Source organism: Eubalaena glacialis, chromosome X, assembly GCF_028564815.1.
Source record: "Eubalaena glacialis isolate mEubGla1 chromosome X, mEubGla1.1.hap2.+ XY, whole genome shotgun sequence".
Classification (NCBI taxonomy): Eukaryota; Metazoa; Chordata; class Mammalia; order Artiodactyla; family Balaenidae; genus Eubalaena; species Eubalaena glacialis.
Window position 1 is genome coordinate 32,777,024 of NC_083736.1, and position 16,238 is coordinate 32,793,261.

Below are 16,238 nucleotides of genomic sequence, written 5' to 3' on the forward strand. Positions count from 1 at the left end.
TGATGATGATTTAGATATTTTCAGTTTAAAGTAATTTTCGTACCACTTTGGTGGACTATGAATCCCAGTATTTCCCCCATCTGAAATTTCTCTAAAAGTCTCAAAACAAGTTGCTGGATGGATTGCTGTGGAGAGAAGAATTGGGTTGGAAGTTAAGAAGTAAGAGATCTGTAAAGGGCAAGACGAATAGAAATTAGAACAAGGAAATAGGAAGAAAAACAAAGATTAATGATTGGAATCGACTGTAAAACAAGTTTCTGAGTCCATATATTGCAGGAAAGAGTGGGGCATGAGAGGATGGTCACATCCCAGGTCTCAGTAAGTCCCTGGGACAGGCCAACAGGTGTGGGTTCTTGGCTTCATGCAGGAAAGAATTCAAGAGCTAGCCATAGTAAAGTGAAAGCAGGTTTATTTAGAGAGATGCACATTCCATAGACAGAATGCGGTCCATCTCAGAAAGTGAGAACAGCCCTGGGAGAAACACACTCCACAGACCGAGTGTGGGCCATCTCGGAAGGCGAGAGGCCCCAAAATATGGGGTGGTTAGTTTTTATGGGCTGGGTAATTTCATCGGCTAATGAGTGGGAGGATTATTCCAACTATTTGGGGGAAGGGGAAGAGATTTCCAGGAATTGGGTCAGCACCCACTTTTTGACCTTTTATGGTTAGTCTCGGAACTGTCATGGCGCCTGTGGGTGTGTCATTTAGCATATGCTAATGTATTCCAATGAGCATATAATGAGGCTCAAGCTCTACTGGAAGTTGAATGTTCCTCCATCTTAGACCTGGTTATTTCTGACCAGTTTATATTGTGTCCTCAAAAACTATGTCATTCTTTTAAAGATTGTGCCCTGCCTCCTTCCTGTCTCACGTAGGGAAGCCAGTTGAGAAGATATCTAGATGTTGGGCTTGAAACATCTTTAAATGGTGGAGTGAGGCATCAGTGTCACAGTCATGGTTATTTCCCAGAGCAGAGCATGGAAGATGTGGATGATCTGGTGAACTTCTTAAGTGGCCCGAACTGTTGTGCTGGGAAGTCATTTGAAGTCTAGATTGCCTTGTAGCTGCCCTTTGCCTGAAGGCCTACAAACTGAAGCTACATGACTTGATATAAACTTCAAATGACTCAGTAAGGATCTGGGCAGTTAGATTTCAGTTTTTAGTGACACCAAGTCAGGAGAGTGGGAGGAAAAATTAGAATCAATTAATTACTGGCAAAATGTTGCTGAACGCAAGTTCATGGGCTCTATGCACAGTGAGGCCAAACAAACAGAAATGTCGGAGTTTGGAGCAGAGAAAGGTTTATTGCAGGCCAAGCAAGGAGAATGGATGGTTCGTGCTCAGAAGACCTGAGCTACCAGATGGTTTTCAGGGAGAAGTTTTTATAGGTAAAATTTGGGGTGCGGGCTGCAGGGTGTGTGACTTTCTTCCGATTGGTGGGTGGTGAGGTAACAGGGCGGTGCTCCAGGAATCCATGCTCAACCTGAAGTTACCATCCTCCACCTGAGTGGGGTCCTTAGTTCCTGCAGAAGAACTCAAAGATATTATGTGTATCCCTTGAGGAGGAACCAGGACCCTGCCCCATCTCTGCACTGTTGTTTCTTGTCTGCTCCTCCTTTGTTTCTGTGTCCCCTCCCTTCCCTAATTAGCAACTGTTTGAATCTGCATAGGGAAGGTCTAGGAGGCTGAAGCCTTTTTCCTGCAAACCAAAAAAATGGGGACATGGAAAGGCTTTTGAACCTAGGAGGGCCCCACAGGGTCTTGCTTAGTTTCAAAACTGCACAAGACAGCAAGATTAAAATGAAAGATTGTGGTGATCATTTTGTAATGTACTGAAATATTGAATCACTCTGTTGTGCACCAGGAACTAACATAGTGTTATAGGTCAATTATACTTCAAAAACAAACAAACAAACTCATAGAAAAAGAGATAAGATTTGTGGTTACCAGAGGCAGGGTGGAGGAGGGGGAATTGGAAGAAGGTGATCAAAAGGTACAAACTTCCAGTTATAAGATAAATAATGCCAGGGATGTCATGTACAACATGATACATATAATTAACGCTGCTGTATGTTATGTATGGAAATAGTTAAGGATAAATACTGAAAGTTCTTATCGCAATGAAAAGTTTTTTTTCCTTTATTATGTATCTATATGAGATCATGGATGTTCACTAAACTTATTGTGATAATCATTTCATGATGTATCTACAACAAATCATTATGCTGTATACCTTAAACTTATACAGTGCTGTATGTCAATTATATCTCAATAAAATTAGAAGAAAAATAAGGATTATAATATATACAGTAATATTCATTAGATAGTGATTTAGTTTTTAAATGTGTGTTCTTATTTGTCTTCTGAGACAGCATGGTATTGTTGTTAAGAGCAGGCTTTAGGGTCAGACAGACAAACTTTGAACCCTGATTTTTATGATTCTTGGTTTTGATATACAAGAATGGTATGTTTACCATTACCATTTACCACCATACAAGGGTGGTATGTTTAGTTGTAAAAAGCTAATCTTAAAATGTTACATAGTATATGATTCCATTTATATGACCTTCTCAAAAAGACAAAAGAGTATAGAGATAGAGAATAAATAGATTAATGGTTTCTAGGGATAGGTAGGCAGTTACTGGGTTGGATTGGACTGTAAAGAGTAAGCATGAGAGAATTCCTCTGTGGTAATAAAATAGTTCAGTTACTGAACCAAAAACTTGGGTCTGCTTGCCCTCGTGCAGTAAAGCTAATCTGCTGACACCGGGTTGTGGTAAAGGAAAGTGCAGTGTTTATTGTAAGGCATCGTACAAGGAATCCAGGACAGCTAATGCTCAAAAAGCCCAAACTCCCCAATGAGTTTTAGGGAGGCCTTTTTAAAGGTGAGGTGAGGGAGGGAGGTCACTAGTACGCAATCACCTCATACACAATTCTCTGATTGGTTGATGGTAAGGTAACAGGGTGGTGTCACAGGGGTTTGGGGGCTAGGTCCTCATGGTCATCAAATAGTTAACTTCTTCCATTTTGTGGGGGTTTTAGCATCTGTAAAACAACTCAGGAAATGTGCATCAGATACTATTATCTAGGTACTTCAGAGAGGAACTAAAGCAGAGGACATGGAGGGGCAGGAAGATCCCATAGGGTCCTGCTCTGTTACAGTTCTGTATCTCTGTTGTGGTTGTCATGAAACAAATCCATATGTGAGTTCAAATTGACTAGAAACACACGTATACACTCACGAACAAATGCGTGTAAAAAATGATGAAAATGGGATGAAGTCTGTAGTCCAGTTAATGGTATTTTACCAATGTAAATTTCCTTGTTTTGGTATTGTACTACAGTTATACAACATGTCACCATTGGGGACAACATTAGGGTAAGAGTTCACAGGACTCTACTATTTTTGCAACTTTCTATGAGTCTATACTTATTCTAAAATGAAGCTTAAAAAATGTGAGAATTATAAAACAATTGAAAATTTGAACACTAAATGTGTATTTTATGTGTTAATACTAAGTAATTATTGTTAATTTTTAGATGTGATATTGGTTATGGTTGTGATTTTTGACTTTTAGAGATTAGGAAATATTTGCAGGTGATAGGATGTCTGGGATGTTCTTCAAAATAATATGGAAGGTAGGGAAGGGAGTGGGTATCTGAAGCAGGATTGGCCATGAGTTCATAAGTATTCATACTGGATGATGAGTGTTTGGAGATTAATTATTCTATTTCTGCACATATTTGGTTTTCCATAAAAAAATAGAATCAACAAAATAGTAATTCCTTAAGCATGTTTCAGTCTCAATTTTCCCCACGTAAGCTTTTTTCAAATTGTTCAACTTCAGACTAACTGCAAACGTCATGTTCTCAGTCAATACCATATACCAACTTATTGTCTCACAGGAAACCTTCAGTTCTGCTGCCGGTGATTTAATTGTCATATCAATACAGGGAAGCCAGGAACATATTTTATTAATAAATCCTCATAAGTAGTTAATTTTAGAAATGTCCATTGTGTGTTAGATAAAATAAATATCATTTTAGTTTGCAAATCTATCTTTAAGAGATTATTTAAGCTCCTTAGAAGGAAAGCATATCCTCTTTTCTTAACCAGCAAGTACAACATGATCACTTTAAATCAAGTATCAGTGCAGGCAAAGGGCTATTTGCAACAAGGCTCCAGAAGTTTTATATTTTTATTACCTGGCTTGTAAGAACTCTTAGAAAGATGAAAAACAGCAATAATTTTCTCAAGCTATATTCAACATTTTTCTTTTCTCTGTTCATGAAAACAGTAACAACATATTTTTCTGCCCATGACACTGCCTAATTAGTGTCTAACAGTTTGGTAATCACTTTGGCACCAAGAGTTATATCTTGAAACATGTCTTTTGTGCCTATGCTACTGAAAGTAGACACAGGCAATAGGCATCTTTTCAGAATTAATTTGAAAGTTATCTTTAACCTATAAGTTCTTAGTAGAATATATGTGGGAAATTTTATACAGAAATTTTGCCCACTTGTGGAATCTGCAAAACTGTATTTTCCTTTGCTATTAATGAAATGATAGTTTAGCAGACTTTTATATTAATGGCTCATTTTATACTTATTATTTCAATTCAAAAAAATTTAATCTTGTGTTTAATTTTCCTCAACATTTCAGACTCAATTTTTTGCTTACAATACTCTATGCCTTAAAAAAAGATTCCAAAATCTATATCTCAAATCACCTATACTTAATAAAGTCCTTGAAAACATATGTTATAGAAAGATAATATTTTAATATTAAACCTTTCCCCCGTAGTTTGTTTAATGCTTTTAGTGACATCAAACATCCTTGACTATTGCCTTTATAGAAGTCCCCTGTATTACTAATGTTGCTTTGTATTTTCTATTGTACATTCAAGGTTTAAAACCCACATTGATGAGCGTTCCTTCAGTGTCAAATGGAAGAAGTTCTCCAACCTGAGGCTTTACCAAAACTCCAGATCGCTACCAGGTAGGAAGTTTGTGGTGAATTGCTCAGCAAGTCTAGAAAAAAAGTGTAAATATTGACCTGTTAGATTTGATCATTACCCCATTCTCTTTGTGAGACCTTGATGACTGGAGACTGTATCCTGCTGCAATAGCACTTAGCAGCTGTGAGCCTGATACTTGTTACTGATGCCGAAAATTCAGCCTCTGTGCATCAGTGCCAAGTTGAATATCGGAGACAGAGTTTTGGGTGAAGTAGAAAAGAATAGCTGTATTGCTTTGCCAGGCAAAGAGGACCATAGCAGGCTTGTGCCCTCAAAACTGTGTGTCACAGCCCAGGGGGATTTGGTGAGGAGTTTTATAGCAGTGGTTCAAGGGCGGGTTACTGATAAAGATCAGGGTGTGTGCAGGGCCTGCATTCCTTTAATCTGGCCTCAGGTGGTCTCCTGATGAGCTTCTGTGGTTCTCGAGGTTATCCAACTGTGACCTTCTCTCTGGAATGAACAATGCTTCATCAAGTAGTTAACATCTTCCATTTGTTGGGGGTTATAGTTCTGCAGAAGAGCTCAAAGTTATTGTTATGTGTATCCCTTGAGGTGGAACCAGGATCGTGTCCCAAGGCTGCACTATAGTTTCTTGACTGTTCCTCCCTTGTCTCTGCATCCCCTCCTTTCCCTGATTAGCAACTGTTCAAACATGCCCTTTGGAACTCAGGAAAGGTCATGGAGGCTGGAGTCTATTCCCTACACACAAGAAATAGGGGACAAAGAAAGGCTTCCATGCCCAGGAGCCCTACAGGGTCCTGCTTGGTTTCATTACTTTATGGGATACTTACAGAATAACAGTCAAGAGGCATTGTTTAAATTACTGAAAGGTGTTATTCTTCCCAGAGTAACAAAATGGAATCCTAAAGATTTTTCACGTATTTATAGTGTACAGAGAAAAGCTGTCCCTGTAAAAGAGGGAAGAACTCAATGTCCTATATGAAAATTCAGTCATTTGTGAATTCATATATAAAATGACTGACCACAACAGCTATCGTAGTGTTGCCAAACACAAGTTCCTGTGCCCGACGCACGGTGAGGCCAAACAAACGGAAACATTCAAGTTTGGAGCAGAGAAAGATTTATGGCAGGGCCAAGCAAGGAGAATGGGTGGCTCGTGCTCCAAAATCCTGAACTCCAGGATGGTTTTGAGGGAGAAGTTTTTATAGTCAAAATCTGGGGAGAGGGCTGCAGGGTGTGTGACTTTGTTCTGATTTGTGGGTGGTGAGGTAACAGGGCAGTGCTCTAGGACTCTTGTGCTCAGCCTGAAGTTACCATCTTCCACCTGGGTGGGGGCTTTAGTTCCTGTAGAAGAACTCAAAGATGTATCTGTCATGTATATTCCTTGAGGAGGAACCAGGATCCTGCTTTAATGGCTGCACTATTGTTTCTTGACTGCTCCTCCTTTGTTTCTGCATTCCCTCCCTTCCCTGATTAGCAACTGTTTGAATCTGCCCTTTGGAATTCAGGGAAGGTCAAGGAGACTGGATGAAGCCTGTTTCCTACAAACAAGAAATGGGACCATGGAAAGGATTGGTACCCAGGAAGGCCCCACAGGGTCCTGCTCAGTTTCAATAAGTTTTTTGTTTTTACTACTATTCCATTGTGATATTTACTCATTTCCCTTTAGCTCTCCATTTGCAAACTGAGATGGAAGCACTTTACAGGCTACTTGAGAATTCTTGGGCCTGAAGATGGGTTAAAATGATCTGAAGTGAAGTGAGTGACATTTAAGACTCAAGTGACCATCTTCATGCCAAGGTTAATTACATTTGGGATGAAGACTGTGAAAGAAGTTGAGGAACTTCTTTGTTGAATAAAGCAGGGGAGGAGCATACTGTGTGGGAGGTTGTACACAAAGGAATTTAAAATTCAAACTGATGGGAGATGTAGGTAGAAGGTAAAGTGCAGCCTTCAAGAATGGGTACAACAGTGAAACATAGAAAAAGAGACAGGGGACATTTATGTTGGGACTCTCTGATCCATTGAGCAAATGTGTGTTGAGTATTATGGCAGAGGTTTTGATAGTGGACTGTGGATATGGATGGCCTGGATTGGAACCCTAGTTCTGTCAAGAGGCATGACTTCAGGTCATTTACTTAACGTGTGCCTCAGTTTTCTCATCCGTTAAATGAACTTAACAACCCATGTAAAGCCATCACATTAGTGCTTGATGTGAAAAGTATCGAGGATTAACCAATATTACTATGGTCATTATTGTTGTTATTGTTTTAACATTTCATTACCAGTGCTAGGCAATGATGCATGATCTAATAAATGAGAGATGAATAAGACAGAGTGTCCACTCTCAAGAAGCTCAATCTAGTGCAGTATTTTAAATCATTGATTTAAAAGCAAAAATTTTCTTACATACATTTCTAAAATGTAAAAGATAAATGTAAGGTATATAAAATATAAGTGAATTGTTGCCATTAAAGTTGTAATAGGGATCCAATTAGGAGATGTTGTTGTAATGTTTATTTGTTTTCTAGTTATCTAGTCATTAAGAATAGAGTTTGTGGCTTGGGGTAACCCAGTGCTTCCTAGTATTTTGCTGAGATGTTTTCATAATCAGGGTGTAAGAAATTTCTTGTCTCTGAACTAATTTCATTATGTGTGATTTCCAATCTTCTACAGTCCAACAGAAAAATATGCAAAATATCCAAGAAACTTAAACAAATAAAATCATAACTACAAAAAATTAGAAACTGAAAAGTCCCATAGATCTAGTACATAAGTATTAGTGACATAAGAATTACTGATATCAGAACTATATTCATATACCCATGGGCTCTATAGTGCATCTCTATAATAGGTTCATGAATAATAAGGCTTCTTTATTAACAGTTTTAAAAATTAACATGTTAATGTGCAGGAGGAAAAGTAATTTTCCCTCTACCCTTCTAGGTTATTGACTGAGACACCCTGTAATAAAAAATTAAAAAGAGAAAAACAGAAGTTTAATAACATGTATACCTCCTGAATACATGGGAGAGCCCTAGGAAAACTGGGTAACTCTGAAATGGCCCAGGCCACCACCTTAAATACCATCTTTAGCTAAAGACAAAGAAGATGGTGGCGGGGGGTGGGGAGTGGGGGGTGGGGAGCCAGTTTGGGGAGGTAACCAGGAAAAGCACAGTAAACAAGGGTAAGGGTCACCCTTTTCTTCCTGGTACAGAGGGGGAGACACCCTTACAAATGGACATTTCCCTTATAAATGTAAATATCTCTTACAAAATGGGAACTTGTACTCAGTTTTCAGATCTTATCCTGTATCTGCTATTTTTTTTAAAAAAGGTAATCAAATTACCTAAAGTAATCCTCATGCCAAAAAGGCATATTTTGGAGTGATATAGTTTCTTCCCCTTCATTAATAAGGAAGCTTTGTGTTATTTATAGCAGAAACTTAAAATTCGGTATAATTCTAAAAAGCAACTGTTTTTAGAAAACTATGACCCATTCTTCTGTATTTCTTAAAGTTGAGGCACAAAAACCAAGTCCGGGATCTTCAGGAAAAAACTGTTTATGGTGTTAAAAAACAAAATTCAACTGAGTAAATCTGAAGATCTAATTTGCTATATTCAACAATATGTGAATCAAAAGCATTACATCTAGCAAGTAGAAAGGTGCTCCAAGGAGCTGTACAAAATGAAGATTTTTAAAGGTGGAAAGGGAATGGGGCAAGAAAGTAAAAACAAAAGAAAGGACTATTTCAGGCAAGGTCACCTTCCTTTGGGGGAAGGGTGGGAGTCTGTCATGCAGATTACCTCACTAGTGTTGATCAGGAAATTCCAGACTGGTTTAAAATTTCACTTGTGTAAAGACTAAAACTGCAATTATGTTAGGTATTAAGTTGTGGTTTGCTGATATGGGGCTTAGCACAAGTGACTCCATTTGGGCCCTGTGGTTTCTTTTTTTAAACAATGGACATCAGTGAGCTATGCAGTTTGTTCTTCTTTAATACATTCTGCTATTTTTTTTTTTAAACAAAATCCAAGCAGAACATTAAGGCTATGCCTGGAACTGAGGAAAAAACATCATTGATGAATGGCTCTATGCATGGATAATAAAAGTAATAGCCATCATTTATTAAACTTCTGTCACATCAGATTTCAATCACATCTCTTAAATGAACTTGGAAGAAAGCTTTAACCAGAAATGGGGACGATTTAGACTGGTTTTTAGGAGGGAGAAAGGCAGACAGAAGCCTGGGGTCTAGAACTATATTTCCTAGGGGAATAGAAGAAACTACAAGTATACTCTCTTGATAATGAGTGAGATGGGCTGATGGATTGGGAGATTTAGTCCCAGGCCAGATGTGGTTGTCTGCCCTTGACACACAATAGCACCTGCTGGTTGTGAAAGCAGTCATCACCACTTGGGGAGAAGTCATTACCTAACAGTGGTAGCACAGTGTTCCATTACTCTCTCCATTATTGAACTGAGGTTCGGCTGCTTACTGCTGGAAAGCCAATACTCAAGAGACACATGTTGCTTGGAAAAGAATGTTTGCTTTGTTTAGGAGGTCAGCAACCAAGGAGAAGGTGGACTCATGTCCAAAACCCAACTCTGAAGATTCTGCTTGACCGTGGAAGTTTTTAAAAGGGAGAAAGGGGAAGTTAATTGCAGTTAATCATTTGGGGAGGGGGTCAGAATCTTTGTTATCTTACACTGTGTGCAGACTTTCTTCTGATTGGTTGGTGGTGAGGTAACAGGGCGGTGCTCTAGGGATCTTGTGCTCAGCCTGAAGTTACCTTCCTCCACCTGGGTAAGGGCCTTAGTTGCTGCAGAAGAGCTCAAAGATATTGTTATGTATATTCCTTGAGGAGGAACCAGGATCCTGCTTTAATTACTGCACTATTGTTTCTTGGCTGCTCTTCCCTTGTTTCTGCTTTCCCTCCCTTCCTTGATTAGCAACTGTTTGAATCTGCCCTTTGGAACTCAGGGAAGGTCCAGGAGGCTGAATGAAGCCTATTTCCTACAAACAAGAAACAGGGGTCATGGAAAGGATTTGTATGTGGGAGGGCCCCACAGGGTCCTGCTTGGTTTCATCTCCTCTGTGGTTATGCATGTATGCAAGCTTCTCCAGGCTCCACTGGAATCCTTGGCCCCTGTCAAATGAGGAGAAAGTCTGAGCAGGGGTGGCATTGGCCTTGAGGAAGGCAGAAATATGAACAGACAAAGGACTCTTCAGGAAGCTCACAGGGCCTCAGAGCCGTGTCCATCCCCCAAAGGCAGCATGGGAAGGGGAAGAGGATGGCAAATATGAGACACCTCAAAAATCCCCTCCCTTTTAGAGCTAGAGAGAAGAAACAGGAGGAGCCCAGACTCAGGAAAATAGATGTGGTATAAATATATATCCAGCCTGTAATCTTAAATTCAGGTTTTACACAGATCCCTGTCACACAGACAGCTACCAGCATATTAGTTATTATTATAGTTTTGCCATTATGATGTTCAGACCTAATTGCTTAATGATAGAATTATCTAGATTTCCTTTGTGAGACAAATCTTTTTAAATACCTGCTTTTAAACTGACTTCCCAATTTACACACGTTTGTTCCCTAGTACTGACAGATATGGTTTGTGTAGTCTCAGGGATTCATGAGCAGCACTGACATTGTACTAACAGAGTGATCTGAATAGAGACAAACATTTGAATTATACAGACTGAGGGAGAAGTAACAAGTCACTGAGCCTGTCCTATCCTTGAGCAACCCTAGCAAAATAATGTTCTGTCTTAGTCGTCCCATATGCAATAATAAATCAGAGTTTTATTTTGAAAGTACGTCAAAAATTAAAGATGTCAGCTATTGCCGATGATGGGAGAGGATAAAAATCAAAGCAATTAGTCAAATTTGACTTTTAGAAGAAATACAGAAATGCTGGTTGCATTAGATAATGCAGTGTTGAAGCAGTAGCTTCAACTTGTTGTATATGATGTGAATGGGCCTCCTGCAGTTATAGTGAGGAAACAAAAAAATAGGGGGTTTTCTGAAATGACTTTGGTGGATGCTCTGGTCTATGCAAAATATGCTCATCCAATTAAAAAAAACAAAGCATTAAAGAAAATTGGAGAGTCATTTTAATTGAAGTTCGGGAAATGTATAACTTTTCAAGAGAAGTACAATTCCAGAGACACTCAGCAGGTATTCCTCTATCATCATTACTTCCATTTCATTACAATCAGCTAAGTTCATCTTTAACCTCACTAGAGTTATAATATGCTATAAGATTGGGTATGAGAGTGGCAAAATTCGTTTCAATCGATTTACAGAAAGTGTATCCTATATTTATAGAATCATTGAGAGTTTTCAGAGATTGATTTTTTTTGTTTGTTTTGCTTACAATGTACCATACTTTATGGGGGAAATTATATGCTGGAGTTATGGTCACAATATTGGAAATGCAAGAACTTAAGACATCCCCATGTAGAATATTAAGGGCATGTATTACCTCTAGTTATTTCATTTATTGCCAAATACACTGAGTCCCTACGTTTGTTACGTATCCCTAATGGGGGATAGTAACAAATAGAAGTGTAACAAATAGTTCCTGTATTCAAGTAGCTTGGACTCTACTTGGGAAAATGAGCCATGTAGACAAATACCTGTAAAAAAAGAACCAATTAAAATTTGAAAAGATACCATATATCAACAACTAAATAAATGTTATAGAAAATAAGGATTTTAGGAACTCACAGGAGAAAGGAATCTATGAGGTGGACTGGTCAAAGAAATCGTAGAAACTTATGCTTTAAAAGAATCACTCTGGCTGTTCCAAGAATAGACTAGGTAGAAAAAGAACAGTGAAGAAACTTTGCAGTAATACAGGCTGAAGATGTTGGTTGTTAGATCAAGATGGCAGTAGTAGTAGTGGTCAAAAGTACTTGGATTTTGTTTCTATTTTGTAGCTTACGTCGACAAATTTGCTAATGGATCAGATGGGGAGTATCAAAGTTTGCTCAAAGTTTCTTGGCCTGGAAGAATGCAATAGTAAAATTGCCATTTACTGAGATGGGAGGACTTTTTTAAAAAATCACTTTGGGGAAAAATTTAAGAATCTGTTTTTGGCCATATTATTGATAAAGATGAACATTAGCATACAAATAGTGATGTTGAATAGGTAATTGGTTATATGAGCCTGAAGTTCAGGGAAGAGGCCTAGACTGCAAGTAGGATTTTTGGTTTCTCCAGAGTACAGATGGTAAAGTCATTAGAATGGTGAAATCACCTAGAGAGGGAATGTGGATAAAACAAAAGTCTAAAATTAAGCCGTGGGGCATTACAATGTTACAAAATTAGGGAAACAAGAAAGGATAACTGATGGAATCTGAGAAAGAGTGGCAGTAACAGAGGAGGAAATACAAGAAAGTGTGATGCTTTGAGGGTGATATGAGCACAGTGGCTCAAGAAAGAAGGAGTGGTGAACGGTACCAGATGATGGACACAAGTTAAGTGAGATGAGGAGTAAGAATTGATCTTTTATTGAAAGCGTGGAGAGAGTACAACAGCCCAAGAGGCAATGGTACTTGGATGCCTCATCTCAGGGGATGTTGAAGTCATGGAGAGCCATGCCAGGGATGGTACAGGGGAGTGACATTGAACTAGGTGCTAAGAGGGAGTTATTACAGTGTCTTTAAAATGACAGTATCAAGAAAGAGTAGAGGTGGGAGACAATATAGAGTGAAGTTACCTGCCCAACACCAGGCCCAGTGATCTCGGAGTCATGGGGATGGGAGGTTTAGTACTCCTCCTCCAAGGCTTTAAATGTCTGTAATACCCAACCAAACACTCCCCCATGAATTTTTAAGTACCCTCTAAGAGGGGTATTATGACCCCTGGTTGAAAACCACTGGACCTAGTTCCAAAGCTCATTTGCTCGCTTTTTGTTGGCGCTGCCTCAGCTCTGTGACCTTTTCAAACTTGTAAAGTTCTGTGCACATCTACACCAAGATTATTTTTACATAGCAGCAACAGTCTGTTTTAATTGGGGTTGGTATGGTTTCCGGGAGATTCTCCTTTTTTCACCTGGTGTTTTGCAAGACTTCTGTTTTATTGATTTACATTTTTAGCCATGGACTCCTTTGTTCAAACAAGTCATATAGAAGACAAATGAATAAAACAGATGAAATAGAGCTTTTATTTTTAAATACTAATGGTTTGTGTGTGTTTCGGTGGCGGGGGTGTTGGTTGGGGGAGAGAATAGGGTAGCAGTTTTTTAAAATAACAACCTTAATACAAAAGATTACACTCCGAAAGAAGAATTGCAGACCCAGTATGTGATGACAGATATTTATAGAAATTATCCCTTCCTCTGTGTGATATTCCTTAAATTATACTGCTCAGCAGGATACCTATTCTGCCAACATCTGCCGAAGCTAATGCTGGAGATACCTCTAATGCAACAGAGATGCTTAATAGCTTTCTCGGTGATTTTGGTATTGAAAAGATAGCTGGCAGATCTCCTGTGTGCTTTAGTCTACTACAGATCAGAATGGTCTGAATCTGAAATTCACAGAACACTAAGCTAGAGTAGGCATGTGAATAAGGGTGTTTCTATTGAAATGGAGCTGGAGGGAGGTGACAAAGACAATCCTTGACCAAACTTTAGACAGGTTCCTCTGTGCCCTCTTCTCAGCTAGGACTTGACTTTGGGCTTCCACATCCATCCTTGCTGAGTCCAATCCTAGCAAGAATCCTGCTAAGTTGGTTTAGAGAGAATCTTCCACCCTTGCTATCTCATCACCTTGGCCTGCCTTCAGTAAGAATCCTGTTAAGTCAATTTAGCAAAAATCTCCCTACCCTTGATGTCTCCTCTTAGTAATTCTTCATCCGCTGACCCCGTCACCTTGCTCTTTGTCTGTAAATTCCCACTTGTATTTGTAATTGAGCTCATTTCTATACCGAATTATCTTTTTCCCTATTGCAATAGTTTCTGAATAAAATTGGTCTTTACCACTTTAACTAGTATCTAGCTCTGGTTCTCTTTAACAATTCCTTGGTGTTGTGTCTCGGATCTGGATTGGAACCACCATCGGATCCTCAGACATGACAACCAGAGCTCTCAGCATGCACCAAGGCCTTTTGTCTCCAGTCTGCTTGCTTATTTTGGTGTCCAGTGGTGAATCTGATTCCAAATCCCAGTGCTGCAGATAAATATCCATCCAAGCATGGTGAGAACAGATTGATTTTAAGAATCAAATATACTCTAGAAGTTGCATTAGAGTCTCAGGCAAATAAAAGCTAGTCCTAGGCCTCTCTGTCCATAAGTATAAAGATATCATTAGTCAAGAACATGGAATATTCTTAAATTATTAAAAACCACCCCCCCTTCTCAAACTCTTGCTGACTATATGCTTAACCACTACACTCTAATACTATCCACTTTCTTTCTCCCTGGCAAAGTTTACTAGACACTCATTTGAGCTGCAGTGGCCCCTCTGGGGTTTCTGGGATATCCCCAAATTAATCCACCTGAAAGGAGCCCTAGAGTAAAAGGTACAAAAATCTTGGACACAAAGTGGTCTGCTTATTTCTCTTCGTATGAAGAAGCTGAAAAATGGCTAAATAATTCAATCCTCCCTCAAACTATTGAAATTTCTACAGAAAAAGTTTTTCTGACCCAGTAAGCTGTCTAGACTCCCTTCCCCTTGGCACCCAAATATTTCCCTCCTAGTTCTCCTCTGAATCCTTCTTTTCCCCAGAATATCCTCCATCATTCACACCCCAGCCCTTCAACTCCCTGTAACCATGAAGTTCACAAGGCCCCCATCTTTTGCACATGAAGCCTAGGGGCCTTGGTTTTGCTTTGAATTACATGCCATCACCAAGGGCTTCTCTGACTTCCGAAAGGAAAGGGAAAGATTTACTGAACAATTTAGAATTGTTCTAGGAACATGTTCTCCTGGATTCCCCAATTTATATCAACTTATACACCTATTGGTTGGACCTGGAGATGCCTCCCTTTGGTTTAAAAAGCCAAAAGGCCCACCTTTAAAGACCTTCAGAGGTCTCAGATTACTCGATTCCCATTGGAAACTGAGGGAAGTAAAAGAAAAATTACTAGGGGGCATTCCACAACAAAGAGATAAAACTATGGCTATCACCATTGATTGAAGAGAACATGGAAAGGCATTCAGAGCTAGAAATGACTTCCCAAACAGCCTCTGACCACAAACTTCATAAATGGTGTCAGACCAGAGCTCCATGACACATTATAGGAAAATATTAACTGGCAAAATGCAAACACATCTGAGGTCCAGACATTAGCCCAGCATTACGAAAACAGTGTTTCTGAAAACGGAGAATACACAATGCAACCTTATGGCCTTGCAATTAAAACAGTCAGAAAAACCTGAAAAATTTAATCTATGGCGAACTGCAAAATCACAGTTTCTCACTCATCAAGACACTTGCCAAAATTTTAAGGAAAAAAGACACTGGGTCTGGGATTGTCTAGACCTCAAGAGGAGGGGGAAGCCGGAGTCTTTTTCTCGTCAGCGCATGACTGACTCTCCTCGGAGGAAGTAAGTGCCCACTGCCCTCAACTATCACTAAACTTGCAAGAGAAAAATAACCCTGCAAGTTGAAGGGCACCCCGCCAAGTTTCTCACTGACATAGGAGCAGCATGTTCCACTTTTAACATCACTTCATTTCCTGTCCCCCTTCCTCAGAGTCCGAAACTTTAACAGTGATGGGTTTGATAATTTACCTCATGATTTCTTCTGTTGCAACCTCTTAATATTTCTACAGGACCTTTTAAAGCTCAAAACAACTTCCTTCTCAGTTCTACCACCCAAGTAAATCTGTTAGGGAGGGATCGTCTCATGAGTTATGGTATCAAAATTTATTGTGCCTCTAAAAGACTCCTTCCTACAGGTCCTCAACTCCTCCCCTTCATGTGTATGTCCCCTAAGGGCTTTGTCCAACTTGCCTGAGTTTCTTTGCCCCCTTCAGCCTAACACTTATTTGAGCGAAGATTTAAATCAACTGTTAGATAAAATTCTTTCTTATTTATGGGCAACAAATTCCACTAATATTGGACACGTGCAGGATGCAGAATCCCTCAAAGTGGAAATATATTCTTTCACACTCTTCCCCAGGATTCCTCAATATCATCTAAAACCAGAAGGACTTGAGAGGCTTTGCCCAATATTCCAGACTTTATTAGACAAAAAACTTTGTCTTCACTTTTGGTCCATGCAATACTTCCAT

General features: G+C 39.3%; 1 long non-coding RNA gene across 1 annotated transcript in view; it reads left to right on the forward strand.

Annotated features, from left to right (window-relative positions):
* Positions 1-16,238, forward strand: part of LOC133082675 (uncharacterized) — a 167,327-nt gene that overhangs the window by 36,349 nt on the left and 114,740 nt on the right. Inside the window, exon 3 of the long non-coding RNA XR_009698971.1 lies at positions 4,911-5,002. This is a non-coding gene — a long non-coding RNA (uncharacterized LOC133082675). The remainder of the gene's footprint in view (positions 1-4,910; positions 5,003-16,238) is intronic.